At 48.1% G+C, this 16479-nt stretch overlaps 1 protein-coding gene across 2 annotated transcripts in view; it reads right to left on the bottom strand.

Moving 5' to 3' along the window:
- Positions 1-16479, bottom strand: part of Cux1 (cut like homeobox 1) — a 353130-nt gene that overhangs the window by 53630 nt on the left and 283021 nt on the right. The gene's annotated exons all lie outside the window — the stretch shown is intronic.

Here is a 16479-nt window from a genome sequence, read left to right as displayed (position 1 = left end):
TTTTTTTTTGAACTGGGGATCGGACTCGGGTTCTTGTGCTTGTGAGGCAGGTGCTGGAACCACGTAGCTACATCCCTGGCCCTAGAAGCTAAGACTCTGGAGAGTTACACTGAGGTCACCCTGCAGCAAACTGTAGCCATCGGCAATGTTCAACTCGAGGACCTGCACCAGAGGAGCCAGCAGGCCACCAGATGACTTCTGTTTTAAAGCTGGATGTTTAATATTTCACATGTACCATTACGTTAATCTAAGCTATCAGCACAAAAACAAGTGATGGCTGCACTGTTTCCTAGCAGAAAAGCCAATATTTAGAGGGTGCTTAATCTGTGCCAACACACTGTTCTGGAAGCTTCTATTGGTGAACTATTTAAATCCCTCTATAGCCTATTCTTCCCTTTTTATAGAAGAAACTAAGGTACAGATTGAGTTGCTTGCCCACAGCCAGAGAGACAGAGGTATTGACTGCACCATTCTGCGGCTCCCTTATGGGCCCTAGGAAGTCACTGCCTAAAAAAATCAGTCCAAGTATCTCTTAGTGACAATTGTTTAAATAAAGAATGGGGTGGCCAGAGAAGGACCCACCCATAGCTATACAGAGGAAGAGGTTTCTCTGTGAAAAGAACATTGTGAAAAGAGCAAGGAACAGTGTCCTGCAGGACACTGAGGACCTGGGGAACAGGGCCTCTAGGGAGGGTGACTGGGAGATGACTAGGGTGGCTGACTGATGTGTGTGTGTGTGTGCTGGTGGGGACTGAACCCAGGACTTTCACAATGAGTTACACCCTCAGCCCTTTTTTATTCTGAGACAGGGTCTTGCTAAACTGTCCAGGCTGGGCTTGAACACACAATTTTCCTTCATTAGCCTCTCAGACTGCTGGGATTAGAGGTGTGTGCTACCATGCTCTGCTCTGATTTCTTAAAAAGAGTGCATGCCAGATGGTACACCCCTTTAATCCCAGTACTCAGGAGGCTGAGGTGGAAGGATCATTCATGAGTTCAAGGCCAGGCTGGGCTACATAGTGAGTTCAAGGCCAGTAAGACCTTCTCCTCCTCCTCCCCTCTAAAGAGTGTAAACCATAACCATAGTATACTTTACTTATTCAGAGTCCTGGAAATTATAATTAAAAGACAGAAGCAGTCAAACTCTGACTCTGGGCTACTGACTGACTTTTTGCTTCTGTTCTTTCTGGTGAGGTCAATGACACATCCTTCTCTAGGAGCAGAGGCCTTGGGCTGACCTGTGCCAAGGGTGAGGACATAGGGGTACTCAGGATACTGGCTCAGCTTTAGGAATCTGCACAATGACTCCTCCCAGCTCCCTGTATGTAGGGACTCCCTGCATACCTGCACCCACATATATGTCACCAGGTAGGTAGGTTGTACCTGAACCCAGATATCTATCTCTTCTGGTCTTAGAGTGGAAATTCCTTCAATATGCCACCCTTGATAAAATGAAAACGTCCCCATGAGGTTACCAACAAGAAGGAAAGAAATACATATGCTGCTATATTTAAGGCATCTCTGCAGGCTGATGTCCAGGTACAGTGAACAGCCACCACCTGCCTGTCTACATGCAACTTTCCGTTTTTCTTTTGTGTCTATGCTTATTTGTATGTGAATATTGACAGCACTGGGGATTGAACCCAGGGCCTTTGTTGCTAAGCTACATGCCCAACCCTTTTTCTTTTTAAAAAAATTTTTAAATTTTGAGATAGGGTCTCACTATGTTGCTAACTTGCCCACGTGGGGCTTGAACTTTCCATCTTCTTGCCCCAGCCCTCCAGAGTGCTGTGATTATAGATGCTCGCCATCACCTTGCTATTTCTTTTGTAACTGCTCTGTTGTCTCTGGCTATATGTGAGTCGGTGATATACAAATCTTTTCAGCTACTCTAACAGGGGTGAGGATCATTCTGTGGGAGAGAAGCAAGTTCCTTTTACTGATTTAGCTCTATCAAAGAGAAGAGCAAAACAAAAACTCAGGCTAAGTCCCTCAATGAAGAGTTCTGCCAACTCTAACCAGTATCAGGAGATCTGCATGGGTGGGGTGCATCTCAGACCACCCACAGCAGGGCTGCCTACAACAGCTGTCTTCTCCAAGAGGCAGCTGGTCCTCTGCTGATGGACAGTGGTGACATGGAACTGTGGGATTCTTCATGGTGGATGAGACTTGGCATCCATGGCTCCTGACTAGGGTGCTGGGAAAGAGCTGGATGTCTGTTGCCTAATCCACAAACCTTTTGAGTGTGTAGCTCACAGGGCTGCATGGGAAGCTGGTGTGAAAGCTGCAGCCTTAACAGCTTGTTACCCACAGTCACACAATGTTCCCATACTAACAAGAGCCTGAGCAAGGGACGTGGGCAACTCTTCTCTACTAGTTCTCTGTAACAGAACAAGTAATGTGGTATCCAGGAGGATCTCTCTTTTCTTCCTTTCTCTTCTCTTCCTTTTAGAACTGTCTCTAGTCTTCTTTCCATGAGGCCAAAGTGCTGCAGGCCAACCCTGAAGATGGTCCTTCACCCCCTCCCTATTCCCTTTCTCCTCCATAGACCAAGACTGTAGACACTGGATGGCACAGTCCCAGGGGGCAGTTACATTATGTACTCCTTTTCTTTGCATGCCCTGATCACGAGACAATAATGCTACATTCAGCATAGGCCATGCAGCACTAGTTACCCTGCCTTTGATTCCTGTTTGTCTTACACTGTAAAGAAAGAGTGCTCTGGACTCCAGGTGGCCATTAGCTCCCGACAGGCTATGACTCTACCTGGTCCCAGCTTTCAAGCATAATTTTGGTATGTATCTTTTTTCCTTGGTATATTTCAATTTTCTTCATCTCCCACCCCTCTCCCCGGCTTGGAACCCTATACCATTTGGGTTGCAGCACCAAAGGATTGATCTCCCCAAGGAACTGTGAAAGGAAATGAGTTTGTTTGTTTGTACCAGGGATCAAACTTAGGACCTTCCATTTGTGAGGCAGGCAGCAGCACCACTAAGCTAAATCCCTGGCCCTGGAAATGAGTTGTAAGGAATGAAAAGAAAATATGATATGGTTAGTAGACCTTATCTACCAACCCGAGTACCTGGTCTCTCCCTTACACACATACACACACACCTTCATTATAAATCATGGTTTGCTTCCTTTTAAAAAATTTTTCTTATCCAGGTGTAGTGGCATTATCCAGGAGGCTTAGGCACATGTTCAAGCCTAGCTTGGGCAACTTAGAAAATCCCAGTCTCAAAAATAAAAAACAAAGAAGGGCTAGAGATATAGCTCAGCATGAAGGCCCTGGATTCAAGTCCTAGTACCACAAAAAAGCAAAAAGCAAAACCAAATAAAACCTGAAACTAAAACCTAACAGATAAGAAGGCCACACTCTGAAAAGACCAGTCTCTTCTAGCTCCCTTCTCCTGTGCCACCTTTACTGTCCCTATGGACATGAACTGCTGAGCAGGGAAGACCAGGCACGAGGGAGGCATGGGAATGGGAGACACAGAAGAGGGCCTTGGAGGCTCTGTCCCTGAGAACTACCTGGCACCACATCTCCAAGTGAAGTTCTCCTTCTTGGATGAAAGACCACCCTGTTGTACATGTACCCCTATCCTGCAAGCAATGGAAGCTTTCAAAGAAGCCAACATGACAATGTTTGTAGAAAATTGAGATTTCCCAGGAAATATACCACATATAATGATCTGAAGATTTGTCCTTTAAACACCAGTCCCCCCACACTCTCCTGTGAAGTTCCTCATATGATGGGCATGGAGCCCACTGCTCATCTTCCTCATCAGTGAGGCCCCAACAGCCTCCTACAGGTCTCTGGTGATACCGGTGGTTGAAAATGGCATCAGATCTCCTTGATGCTCAAGACTATTGCCCTTGATATTCAGAAGGTGCCCAGCTATCAGAGGAAAGTTCCGAAATAGTCACATCCATTGCAAGGAAACATGAGGATGCACCATGACTTCTCATTTGACAAGAGAGGCTGACACAGGAGTCACAAAGGAGCATGAGGACCTGAGGGGCAGCAGAACTGGGCAGAAGAAGGCAGTTCTTTAGTGAGGAATTGGCTTCTGAGCCAGCAGCCTGCCCTTAGGTGACTGAGGTACCTGGTTACCATGGCAACAAAAAAAAGCCTTCCCATTATGCCCTGAGAAATCTGCTGTGAAACCAAGGCTCTCTCTGAAGGATCAGCTGACTGAGGGGACAGAAGCAGGTCTTCTAAAGTCCTTACATACCCAGGAGTGGCCTGGATTCTCAGGCTCTGAGCATGTCCCAACACTGCCCAGGAACCTCGGCTGAAGCTGAATCACTGTCCTTCAGTCATCAAGTCTACCATGCTGGGGGCTCTGAGCAGCCCTGATGGAGCCACTGACAGGGACAGAGGATCCTTCTGAGCCCAGGGGTCACAGTGAGAAAAGCAGGAATTGGAATCCCATGGGAATTTCCATGGCTTCCTCCTTTGCCTTCTGGGGAAACAATGCTGAAAGCTCCCTTTTCTTTATACTGTAAAGGATAGTTCTCGAATCTCCTGCAGTCACTCATCCTAAGGATTTACTAACACTACCAAAAACAAATAACTACTTTATTTATTTATTTATTTTGCAGTGCTGGGGAATTGTACCTAGGCAGGCCTTTGCTCTTTTTATTTTGAGACAAGGTCTTGCTCATTTGCCTGGGCTGGGCTCAATCTTGTGATCCTCTTGCCTCAGCCTCCCAGAGTGTAGGGATTACAGCCATGAGCCAGCATGCCCGGCACTATTTCTACTTTTTTTGAATCTAAATTCCACACACTGTAAATCTAGTTACTTTAAGAAACTTTCTTAAAAAGATAACTGATAGGGAAATGTTAAAGAAAACATACCACTCTTAATGTCGCTACCACAGGATTCTTTCATTCTTACAAGCACCTTCTAATTTTCTTAGTGCAGAGGCATTTTTTGCTTAGCTAACATCATGATATTATAAAAACCTTTTTATCTTCTTGCAGTATAAAAAAATATTTTCCCATCTTTCCCTGTCGCTGCTGTAATTCCTGCTCTCTTAAGGCCTCTGTGTTGCTGATAGGCAGTGGAACATTGCGGCCTCTGGTCAGCCTTCTCTCTTGGGGTAACATAGGGTGAGTCCCACATGCTGCCTCTTTGCAGAACCCATGATCTGTTTTCTGCTGAGGCTTCTTGTCTCCCTCCTTTGCCCTCCAATCTGCAGTCAGCCCCAGAGTTTTAAATGACTTTATAAAGTAATTTGGTATTTTACAAATATCATTTATGAAGCACATGTTGCACCACTGAGTTATGTCCCTTGTCATACAAATATCATTTGCATTCCTTTTAGTGTGTTTTTCCTAGGTGGGAAATATGACTATCGTGTGAACATTCTAGTATAGTGGTAGTGATCTGCTTTGATGAAAGAAAGCCCTTCTTTGAGGCTGTGTCAGATTGTGGAGAGGGCTCTGGCATGGACTGCAAGACACCTGGAACTCAGGGAGACTTTGTATTTTACTTGGAAGCAAGAGGTTTTGATCTATAAAGTGTCCAGTCTGTCCCGCCAAACTCAGCCCAATTTCTGACAGGACAGTAAATGCCTTCATGAGTATGAGGGGGGCCAACTTCCCTTGAGAGCAGGAGGAAAGGGTAGTTTTTCACAAAAATATGCATAAAACGGCACACCAGCCAAATTGGTTATTTCTCCTCCTAGACTTGGAGGGTGAACTGGTGCTGCAGAGGTCTCTGAACTTGCTGGTTAAAGTGTTTTGACCCAGAGATAAAGTGGGCAGGCATCACACTGATCCCTCAGGTGGCTGGCACTGCACTTGACTGCCTAGGGGCAGGTGAATATGGCCTTCTGCCCCCTGTTCTAGATGAAACCAAAACAGAACATCCAAAACCCACAAAAACCTCAACTGGGTGCTTCAATGCCACCACTATGCTCTGGCTGCATCTGTGTGTGTGTTTGGGATCTTGGAGCAGCAGCAGCCGTTGCCACTGCCACAGTCGACCAGCTGTTCCCTCGCTGCACATGTGTCCCCTTGTAAACCTTCTAGCAAGCTGGCGGGCTTCGAGCTCCTTACTTAGCTTTGTTTGTGTTTTCAATGAATCAATGGGATATGGAGACTAATCAACATGTTTAGAAAAATAAAGAAAGGAAAAAAGAAGGCTCATGCTGCCGGCTGTTCCTGAAAGCTGTGACAGAAAAGCTCTGTTATGACTATGGGCTGAGAGCAGAGGAAGTGAGCAGAGGGGCGTTCGGGTGAGGTGGGGAAAGCTCAGGAGAGTGGCAGTGGCCAGTGCGGCCAAGAGTCCTAGGATAGAGATAAGGGGCCGGATGGGAGATCTCTGAGGCCCCGGGCTCTCTGGGACCAATGGGCAGTGGACAACCTTCTCTGCCTCACCACCTGCTGGCCTTTCTCACCTGTGCCTAGGCTACATCTCAGCCTCAGTCCTCTCCTCAGCACAATGGTTCTCTATCAGACCACCTGGGAGTGTTTCCAGGGATTTTTTTTTTTCCTCCACTACTCATGCTCCTGTCCCCAACCCCATCCTCTTGCTAAAAGGAGGCCTTCAGATGGATGAGATGTCCCCTACCACAAGCCTACTGGGCTTTGTCCCCTCACTGAGAACAGAAGCCTCTGAGCATGAAATCTATCCGTAATTTAGTCCCCAGCCCCAAACTCATGGTTTTGTACCTAGAAGCCAAAAGAACAATGATGGGAACCAATCATCGCATGAATGCCACAGCAATCTCCCCACTCAGCTGTAGACTCTCTTGCTCACCATTAAAAGGGAAGTCCATGACGGGTCCAGTTTGCCATCAGTGTACCATATTCCTTCCTTCTTTTCACTATTTACAGAAACTATTCATAGCTGGCAAGATTCAGAAAAAGCCAAAATGACCGCCAAAAGGTGAAAAGCGGTACAAACAGTGGTACCTCCCCACAATGTGATTCTACAGTCATGCAAAGGAACAAACTCGCTACATGCAATGAGCTGAATGGACCTCAAGGACATTATAGCTAGGGAAAAAAACCTATCTCTGAAGGTCATCGCTTGTATGATTGCATTTATATGACACTCAAAATGCAGCACAGGAGGGACGGAAGCCAAGGTTGGGGACAGGTGTGAGCTTACTTCCAGTTCATGAGATCCAGATCAAAGGATGCCTCAGTATCCTGGCCCAGACCCCAAGAAGGGGACCATGAAAAACAGTGAGATAGTTCACACAAACCAGCAGAAATAGGTTATTTACCTGAGCTCACACAGCCCTGCTGTAAGGGGTCCTGCAGTGACGTCACCGAATGGAGGACTAGAGAAGAAAAAGACAGTTAAATGAAGCAGCAGCTCAGTTTTTTTTTTTTTTTAACTAAACAAGGTACAAAGATCAGTAGGAAAAGTGGCTCTCCACAAAGGCGGGAGGGAGGTGAAGAAGGAGGAGGCCTCCTGTTGCTCATGGGCAGGCCAGGATCAGGATGGGATGGGGCCATTGAGGCCTGGAAGCAGCTGCCATACAGGCCTGGACTGAGAACAGGCAGAAGCCATTGCCTGTGACACTTTCACTTCTGTCTTTGGCTGGGTTTCCTTCCTGATTCCCTGATTTAGCTACTTGACTTTTACCTATATTTGTGTATAAACAGAATTTTCTTAATTGGGAACTCATTTTCTGCTGCTTATAAAATTAGCCAGGTACAATCTTCTTGCTCCTAAAAACTAAAGTCAGTCCCATAGCGACAGGTTGTGGAAGGAGGCGGGCAGAACTCAGCCTCCTGGGATAGCCAGCAGTTGGAGGAGGGTACCCTTCCCTGACCAGATTACTTCTCCCTCTCTGAAGCAGCAGCGGGAGGGCAGGGGCGGCCTCACCTGGCCCTTGTGGTTGTCCCTGCACAGGCAGCACTCCTTGGCCCAGCTCGCCATTTAGCCAGAGCTGCATCCGGATGAAGGGTTCTCGGCCTTTCTGGGTTAGCTTGCTCCATGGCTTCGGCCGAGATAGCATGTCACTGACGCTGCCCTGGGAAAGGCCCAGCACCTGAAGCGGCACCCAGAGAAACACAATCAGCATCTAGGTATTAAATAATGTCACGATGTGCTTTAGTGATGCACACATGGCGGTGTAGGGGTATGGAAGGGATGAGGGTACACAGGGAGCCTGGGGAACCACAGCTTGGGGGACTGTGACTGCTTGGGTAGGAATAAGCTTTATGAGAGCACTGTTGGGCTGATGGCCTGGCACAAGGAGGGGTTCTGGGCAAGCCATCGTTATAGTCTCAGCTTCCAGCTTCCAGGGAGATGTGGAATTCCTTCCTGGGACCTGGATCCTCCCAAGGCTTTGAGGCTGTCATCTCAACAGCTGAGGAAGAAGCACTGAGAAGCATCTTGCTCACCGCCTAGGGATACCAGGAAAGGCTAGGGGGCTGGGGCCAGAACTCCTCAAGGTGCAGGAGTTGGGAATCCCTAAGGGGGCTGGAGAAGCCAGACTGCTTTGCTTATGTCAAGCCAGGGTGGCTTTACAAAGGTTTGCTCTCTCTCATCACACTCAGCCCAGAGGTGAGCCATGGGGGAACGGGAGCCAGTCTGGAGTAATATTCAGCTGCAGACGATCGACAAGTTGCATGCACACCCCCAAGGCTTCTGACGCTTACATATGGCCATACATATGTATAGGCACACACACCCCACCCAGGACACAGATGCAGCCCAGAGATATTTAGGGGCTGCATCCCATCACTCTTTTGAGAAGTTCTCAAGTTCCAGAATAAACTGCACTCATGGGCCAAAGAAGTGCAATGCTATTAAGTCTGCTAAATTTAAGGCATGAGCACAAACGTTTATTTAAATGTTCTCAAATGATATTTTTACAACACTGAACTAGAAATCTCAAGGGACTTTAAATTCCCACCCTCGCTTGTATGTACCTCCATCACCTTTTGCAAAATCAAGACAGAGTTCACAACTAGACACTAAGGTTGATGGCAGGGTGCATGGCAAGCATGGAGCCAAAGGCTATGCAGGGAAGGTGACTGACCACTATGGATCCAACCATGTGCCCTCTGGGAAGGCTGTCTCCCAGCGGAGTGGTGCGCTTCTCATGTTCAGCAATTCATTACTCAATCTAAAATGATACTAGGGCGTTATGTTTATTTTAGATTTTAAAGGCATAGCAAATCCCCATTATCCAGAATCTGTCATCAAGGAAGTGCCAAGAACAGAAAGGTCTGGAAGCTCATCCAAGAACTATCACACTTTCAAGAACTGGGGAGGGATGACATGGAGATGGCAGCTCTCACCAGGTATGTGTGTTGGGCTGTTGCTTTGCCTCCCTGACTGGAAAATATCCAAGTGCTTTCTGAGCTGTCTGGGGAAGGAACAGTTAGGTTCAGGGTAACTTTTCTATCAAATCCATTTTGGTTCTCTGTTGGTTGGTTGTCTCTCTATATCATCAGATCAGACTTTTTATGGCCAAAAAGAAGCCTGTAAGGGGAGTGTCTCTCAATTTCACTTGGCAGTGGACAGAGTCATCTGCCATCCTAGGGTGAGCAATTAACCTCCCTGAGCCTTGGTTCCTTATCTGCTGTGTGGCCACTTTTGAGGCATCCCCCAGTGTGGCTGCAAAGTCCAAAGGACAGCACGAGGGGAGAGGCCATGACCAGAACTTGGCTTGCCATGGGGCTCAGCTAATGGGATCAGGGAGCTGGTGGCCTCTATGGCAATTGAGAGTAAGTGACAACATGATGCACTTGAGTCAATTAAATGGGTGATGGCCAAGTCCCTCAGGACAGAAAACAGTCCTAAGCCATGAGAGGAAATGCACATGCAAGCCCTGAATGAAAGCCCTTACCTTCTCCCCGAAGATCCTCTGGCAGATGCCATTCTTGGCCAGCTTCTCTTTAACCTGCCGGGTGAGCTCAATGGTGTCCACCTCCTGGTACATGTAGATCTCATACTGTTCAGGGGTCAGTGGAGGGACGGAGGGCTTGGTGGGCTTTGTTATGGGCACGATTGGAGAGGAAGGCAGAGGACTGTTCTGGGGTGTCTCGCTGCGGCTGGCTCCAGTTAGACTCAGCTCTGAGCTCTGGGAGTATGGAGATTCAGCGTTGGGCCACTCTTTCCAGTATTCTGATGAGGGTCCCTGGAGCTGGCTGCGCTCAGCCCGAGGCTGGCCGGCCCCACTGCCCTTTTCTTTCCCACCAGTGGCCTCTTCACCCTTTGTCTCTTCAGAGGAGGTAGGGTTTCTTCTCTCAGGCTGTGCAGGGCTCCACCAGTGGTCTTTCCACCCACTCCCACGGCCCAGCTCACTCTTCACGTGCCTCAGAACCCCTTGTGCAGTATCTGCCATGCCCTGTGAGTCCAGGGCAGGCACATCTTGGGCCTCTTTTTTGAGGGCTGGAGTGTTGGGCAGGGCTGAGGCGCTGGCCTCAGGGGTTGACGGTGTTTTCTTCAGGGAGATAGCGAGAGGAGAGTAACTGGACACGGTGGTCATGGGTGAGGCAGACAGGAGCTTGGGGGCCAGGAGAGCAAGGTCGGGCTGGGACAGTGGGGCTGGTTTTAAGGCAGGGTCAAGGGCGGCCTGCTGGGCTTCCATTTCGCGGCGGGCTTGCTGTAGGATGGAGCGGATAGCATCATCAGAGTTCCCGCTGCTGGATGTGGAAGATGGCTGGGCCGGCTCTGCTGTGTGGAGCAAACACAGAGGAGAGGTTGAAGTGGACTGTACCCTGCAGCTGGTGCTTCATTCTACCTTGCCCCACCACACAGCATGGGTTATTTAGGAGAACCACACTGAGCTATTATCCTAGTATTTCCCCTGTCACTGAAACATTTATGCATCCCATCTGAACAGCAGGCACACAGGACTGAGGTCCCTGCTTGTTGGCCTGCTGGCTCATTCCACACCTGCTGGATTTCTTATCACCGAATATGATGAAGGTAGGAGCCATGGAAATGCTCAGGGATACTGCCTCCTGGGCTTCCTTTGTGGAGAACGTTAAACTTGATGTTAAATCTCTTGTGCTATTTCCCACAACTCTAATGGTTCTGTCAAACACAACAAGAGGCCAGAGCCTCCCAAGGGACCAGTGACCATTATTCGGGCACTAATGCTCTGTTGGTAGATGCCTGTGGTGTTGTCGGCAGGACTGGGTCTCACTGACAGGAACAAAGGGGAGTGACAGAGGGGTTCAGGGAAAGTCCCTGGCTCAGGAACCTAGGGCTATGTGGCTTAAAGAAGTCACAGGCACTGCTGGGCCCCACCTTTTTCACTTATAAATGGGGGGAATGGCTGCTCGACCAGATCAAAGGTTAACCAGGCCCTGCCCTGTGTGTGCTTGAGGAGGTTTGGGGCTGGCCAGCTTCTGCATTTCCTACCAGCTCCTGGTGACAATGGAGTGTGCCTCTGGCTGAGACAGCCACTATGTGAAGTGTGCCTTCAGGGGGCCTGGATCTGACATTTGGGAAGTCTATGGGTTCCCTGGCTTTGTACCTTGTTCCCCAAATCATATACTTTCATGTCTAGGAAAGGAAGTCCTACAAGTTAGCTCTTTATCTGCTTTAAAGGATGCCTAAATACTGCAAACAACAGAAACACCTTGACACTGCTTAAGTAGCTTCCTGTGTATAACAGGGCTCTTCCTACAGCTCAGCAGCCCTCACAGCGTGTCAGACAAAGGAACCACGGCTTGGCCAGGAAGTGGCCCATGAAGGGCATCTCACCTTGCAGTGGGCCTTTCCTCTCAACCCCTGCCAGGGTGCTTTGCTAAGTGTTCTGGCTATCCTGACACATGGAGATGAGTGGGTTTCAATTTTAACTCTGGCCAGAGAGAACAAGAACCACACTGGGTTAAAGAGCCTCAGCCCCATCGAGATGATGTCCTACTTCTCTGGAACCTTTATAAGCAGATGGCACCAGAGGAGAAAGTGCTGGCACTGGAGATAGGAGGCCAGGGTTACCATTGTGCTAACCATCTAATGAGCTTGGGCAAATTATTTTAGCACTGAGGCTGATAAACAGAAATAACAAGTGACCAAAACTATCCTCTGTGATATGAGGACTCAGTTTGAGGCAGTGGAAATAAGCCTAGCTTTGGACCCCAGAAGGGAGCATGAACTCACCTACTAGACAAGCCCTGTGCTAGGAGGAGTGAGCAACCAGGTGAGTGGCAAGCAAGCTGGTGGCCTGTGTGCAGCTGTCATGGTGGCTCCCTGAAGGCCAGGCAGGCACCCTGTGACTAGGTCCATGGGGAGATGCTCTGCAGAGGAGTGCTTCATGGGTATGAAGTCTCCTCTCCCATAGAAGGGTCCAATTAGAGCCTGCAGCATGGTCCTCTTTCCAGTCAAAGTTCAGCCAGAGAAGGTGAAACAGAGGCTCTGTCCTCTGGAAGACGTGATTCTCAGGAAGCCCTGGTTCTATAGGTAGGATGCAGAGGTGGACATCTATCCACAGGGACTGCCTGCTCCCCACTACCATCTATGTTTCGATCATGCACCTGGTAAGGCTTTAGTTTTTCACATTCTTTTTTTAGCTGCATTTGGTCAAGTATGATAATAACTAAATAACAAAAGCCTGCACTGTATTTTAAAAAGGATATTTGATACAAACTACCTGCTAATTTTTTTTTCAGTACCGGGGATCGAACTCAGGACCCTGCATTTTCGAGGTAGGCACAATGCCACTGAACTACATCCTCAGCCCAACTACTGCCTGCTAATTTAAGGAGACTCTAAGTCCTGGGTAACATTCTTGAGTTGTTGCTGGGGAATGACAGTAACTAATAATAGCGAGACAGATCACACAAATCTCCACTCCTCTGCATGTTCCTAAATGCTCACTACTGTTTAAAATTTAATCACTGCTGACCAGAATGCTCAAGACAATTCTTTTAATTAAGCTTGGAAGACAGTGGTTGAAGAAGTAGAAGCCGTACCAGTTTTTTGAACTTGGAGCTCCCTCTTGGCTTGTTCCAGGATGGACTTGATTGCTTCATCAGAACCCGTCTCTGAGGCTCGGATCCGTGTGGTGATGTTACCTGTAGGGAAAAGTCAAGCGATGATATCAAACCAAACTTTGGGTAAGAAAATCAATGTCACATGAAGACATCATTTTGATAAATGGCCCTGAGATGAGGCCAGTGATATAAGGAGGTAGGCATGGCCTCCCATGGGCCAGCACTTTCACAGCAGGTACCTAGACACCATGCAGGAGGCTTCCTGCTGAACCTGCTTCAATCAATGTTACTTGGCCAGCAGGACTGGCGTGCACATTCACCTGAGCCGGCCTCTGTCTGTGGGTTAGTACCAGGGAGGATGAATCACTGAATGCAGTACAAAAAAATGGGCAGATTCAAAGGCCTTGTTTTTCATAAGTCATTTAGAAGCGTCTTCAACAACCGCTTCGGTTCAGAACTATATTCACGCTTTGTACATTTATTTTTCCCGAACAGGAAAAATTGCAAAGGAGGCAAAAGGCTGAAGTTGATCCTTCATCAATAATGTGGGTACACCAGGTCAAGAGGCACAAGGCTGAACTCAATTTTATGGGGGATCTATTGTCTTTTTTTGAAATTCACAAATAAGGAGAGAAGCCTACAGGGAATCCTAAAGAACAAGAACGCATTCTTAGGGTCACATGGTGGTGTTCTGCATAGCAGCCACATGTGCAGACACCCTGAAGCTACCAGGGCTCAGGGGCTGGCCCCATTTCTTTCTGGAAGCTGTCCAGATATTTCAATTTTTCACTACCTTACTCAATAGGAAGCGCCACATGAAACTGTTTAAACAAGGAAACTACCAGGATGAAGCCCCATCAGAGATGAAACTTCAAGGAATGCAGTGGGGGTTTACCTGCCTTAGGGGGAACTGACTGCATTTGTAATCTGTCCACTTGTGGGGCCTTTCACATATTTTAGAGTTAAAAGTTTGAGGAAGCAGCAGTATCTGGTTTGACTTGGTAACTTGATTTTTCTCAGAGCAATAACTGTTATTCTTTCACCTGCTTCTGAGAAAACAGGCATAGTGTAATTGGAATGGGACCTGTGCTTTGGGACTAATCTCAGAGACACCTTCTTGCACTTGGTCTGCACTCTGTAGAGTACAGGCAGCTCAGGGGGGAGGGGATGGGCCTCCTGAACCCGTGTTTTGTTTTATACTTACTAGCTCTGTTTTTCCATCAGGTTCCAGGCCAGAATCACACTGCACAGTTTGAACCCAAAAAACACAGCTAACGACATGCTGCTTCCTAGGTTACTAACTGCAAAGAAAAACACCTGCCTGCAACATACCTTCAGACCCATTTCTTCGTTTCGGTACTTCCTGAAATAGTCTGTTCAGGCTCTGGCCTGGATTCTCTGTTGAAAAACAAGTGTGGTAAGAACAAAACAATCAGGGGAATGGTGGCGTCAACGATATGGGCTGTGTGACATGAAATCTGAGCCGCCTGGCACTAAAGAAAGGGCTCAGGGCTTCCTGTGCAACTTGGAGCTCCTAGAAACTTTGGAGAGGCCTTTCCCTGGTTGACTGGTCTGCCGAGGCCATGGTTCTACTGCAAGAGGAGATTGGACAAACCTAGGCAGTGGCCTACAGCCACTGTTGCCAAGCGGGTCGCAGGGAGAGAGAGCTGTCTCCAAGCAAATCACCCGCCAGCCCCCAGAATGAAGCTCCCATTAATCATCCAAAGACATTCAATTTCAGTTAACATCACCATAAAACGCTCTGCGTTCTTAGTGCAAATTGATGCTGTTTGGAACATTGAAAGTCTCCCTTCTCTGTCTAGGTTTAAATTTCAAATGTGTGTTTGCAGTGTGGCTAACAAAATTCCCTCTCTGAATCACTGCTGACTTGGCACATGGGTCCCCTGTTCCTGAAGAGAGCAGGAATTCTTTATATTGTGGATGTGGCTGCAGACTTTTGATCTTTTTATGGAGGGTGGAGTAGGAAGGGTGTTTAAATAGGACTTTCATGTATTTTACTCAAGGCAGGCGTGTTTTGCTTGTAGTGCTAAAAAAAAAAAAAAAAATCACTAGTGGAACATAAATGAGTTTAGGTGACCACAAGGCACATCCTCTCGGAGGGGTCAGAGGAGAAGAGGAGGGAGGCAGCTTTGAAAGGTTTGCCCTGCAGAATCAACGCTGGATGAGGATGGAGCCCAGTCAATGCTGCTGCTACAGGGCTGGATGGTACCTGAGGGCCACTCCCAATGTAAGGCCACCACCCAGGCCAATTGGGACCAGGGGTGAGAAACATGCCAGAATGCTGTGCACAATGCAATTGCCCCTAATTTAGCACTCAGCAGAGATCCTGAATTCCCTAAGTGCAAGGAGCAGAGTGAGTTCTCAAGGCCAGCTCCCCCAAATCAAAAGGCTGCAGCTCATGCGGTCAACCCTTGAGCTCTAGAAATGGCACAACCGAAGAGAATTTTACCTGATGTGATGTACAAATGTTTTGTCACACACTCAGACACACACACACCGCATGCACGCACGCATGCACCCATGTGGCCTCACACGCTGGCACCAACTCGAGGGTGTCTCTTACCTCTTTGTCTGCCTTGGATGCTGCGCAGGGCCAAGATGTTCTGTTCATCGGAGAGGAACTGCTTCATCTTGTGGAATGGCTCTTTACCGCGGACAGTCAATTTATTCCAGGGCTTTGGCCGGGCCAGGATCTCACTCACAGACCCTTGTGACAGTCCCAAGACATAATGTCCAAAAATGCGCTGTCCAATATTGTGCTTGATCAGCTGCTCTTTAACCTGCCGGGCGATTTCTGCAGTGTCTATCTCCTCGCCCTCGGAGACGCTCCCAGCACTTTCGGACTGACTGGGAGATGGGGCCATGCCATTTACATCTGGGCTTTGTTGTAATGGAGTTGGGGAAGATATGGAATTTGTGCTGTAGGGACCTGTTGAAAAAATCATGCTTGTGCTTCCTGCTTCCTGCATGGCCTTGGAGTAGAAGGAGTGCATTAGCTGTCGCTGGAGGAGAGAGTTTAGTGCAAATTTTCCTGTAGAAGCCAGGGGTAGGCTGGGGCTTGCCAGGGATGAGCTGAAAAAGTCTTGACTTAACCCCGCTGGTGAGAACTGGTGTGTACCATTAGTATTGGAAGCCTGCTCCCCCGTGTTGCGGGGCAACTGAGGAGGAGGGGAGGCCGGCAAGGGTCCAGGGCGCCGACTCTCAGGCTGGTCTTTCCCTTTTCTCCTGGCTGACCCTACAAGGAAGGGCAAACAGAATGCATTATGGGGGATTCCAAAGGGGAAAAAATACCAAGACCAGAATGCAAAGTAAGTTTGCCCCACAAAAGGGAAAAAAATAAAAGTGCAGATTTTATAAGGGCCAATGAGGTGGATTGATTTGTTTTTTTGATTGAATTTGTCAATCAGCCAAACGAGGCCCCCCAAAACAAGCCACATGCATTCGTGTTTGCACCTTTCTTGTATGTCGCAGCCTGGAGAATCCCCTTTGACAAAGGTTCAAAGTGCTAGTGACAAGGATCCGGTAACACACAG

Source organism: Fukomys damarensis, unplaced genomic scaffold (genome assembly GCF_012274545.1).
Source record: "Fukomys damarensis isolate Sample0158 unplaced genomic scaffold, DMR_v1.0_HiC HiC_scaffold_17, whole genome shotgun sequence".
In the NCBI taxonomy this organism is placed as follows: domain Eukaryota; kingdom Metazoa; phylum Chordata; class Mammalia; order Rodentia; family Bathyergidae; genus Fukomys; species Fukomys damarensis.
The sequence above is the reverse complement of the archived record's forward strand: the minus strand, read 5'-3'. Positions and strand labels throughout refer to the sequence as shown.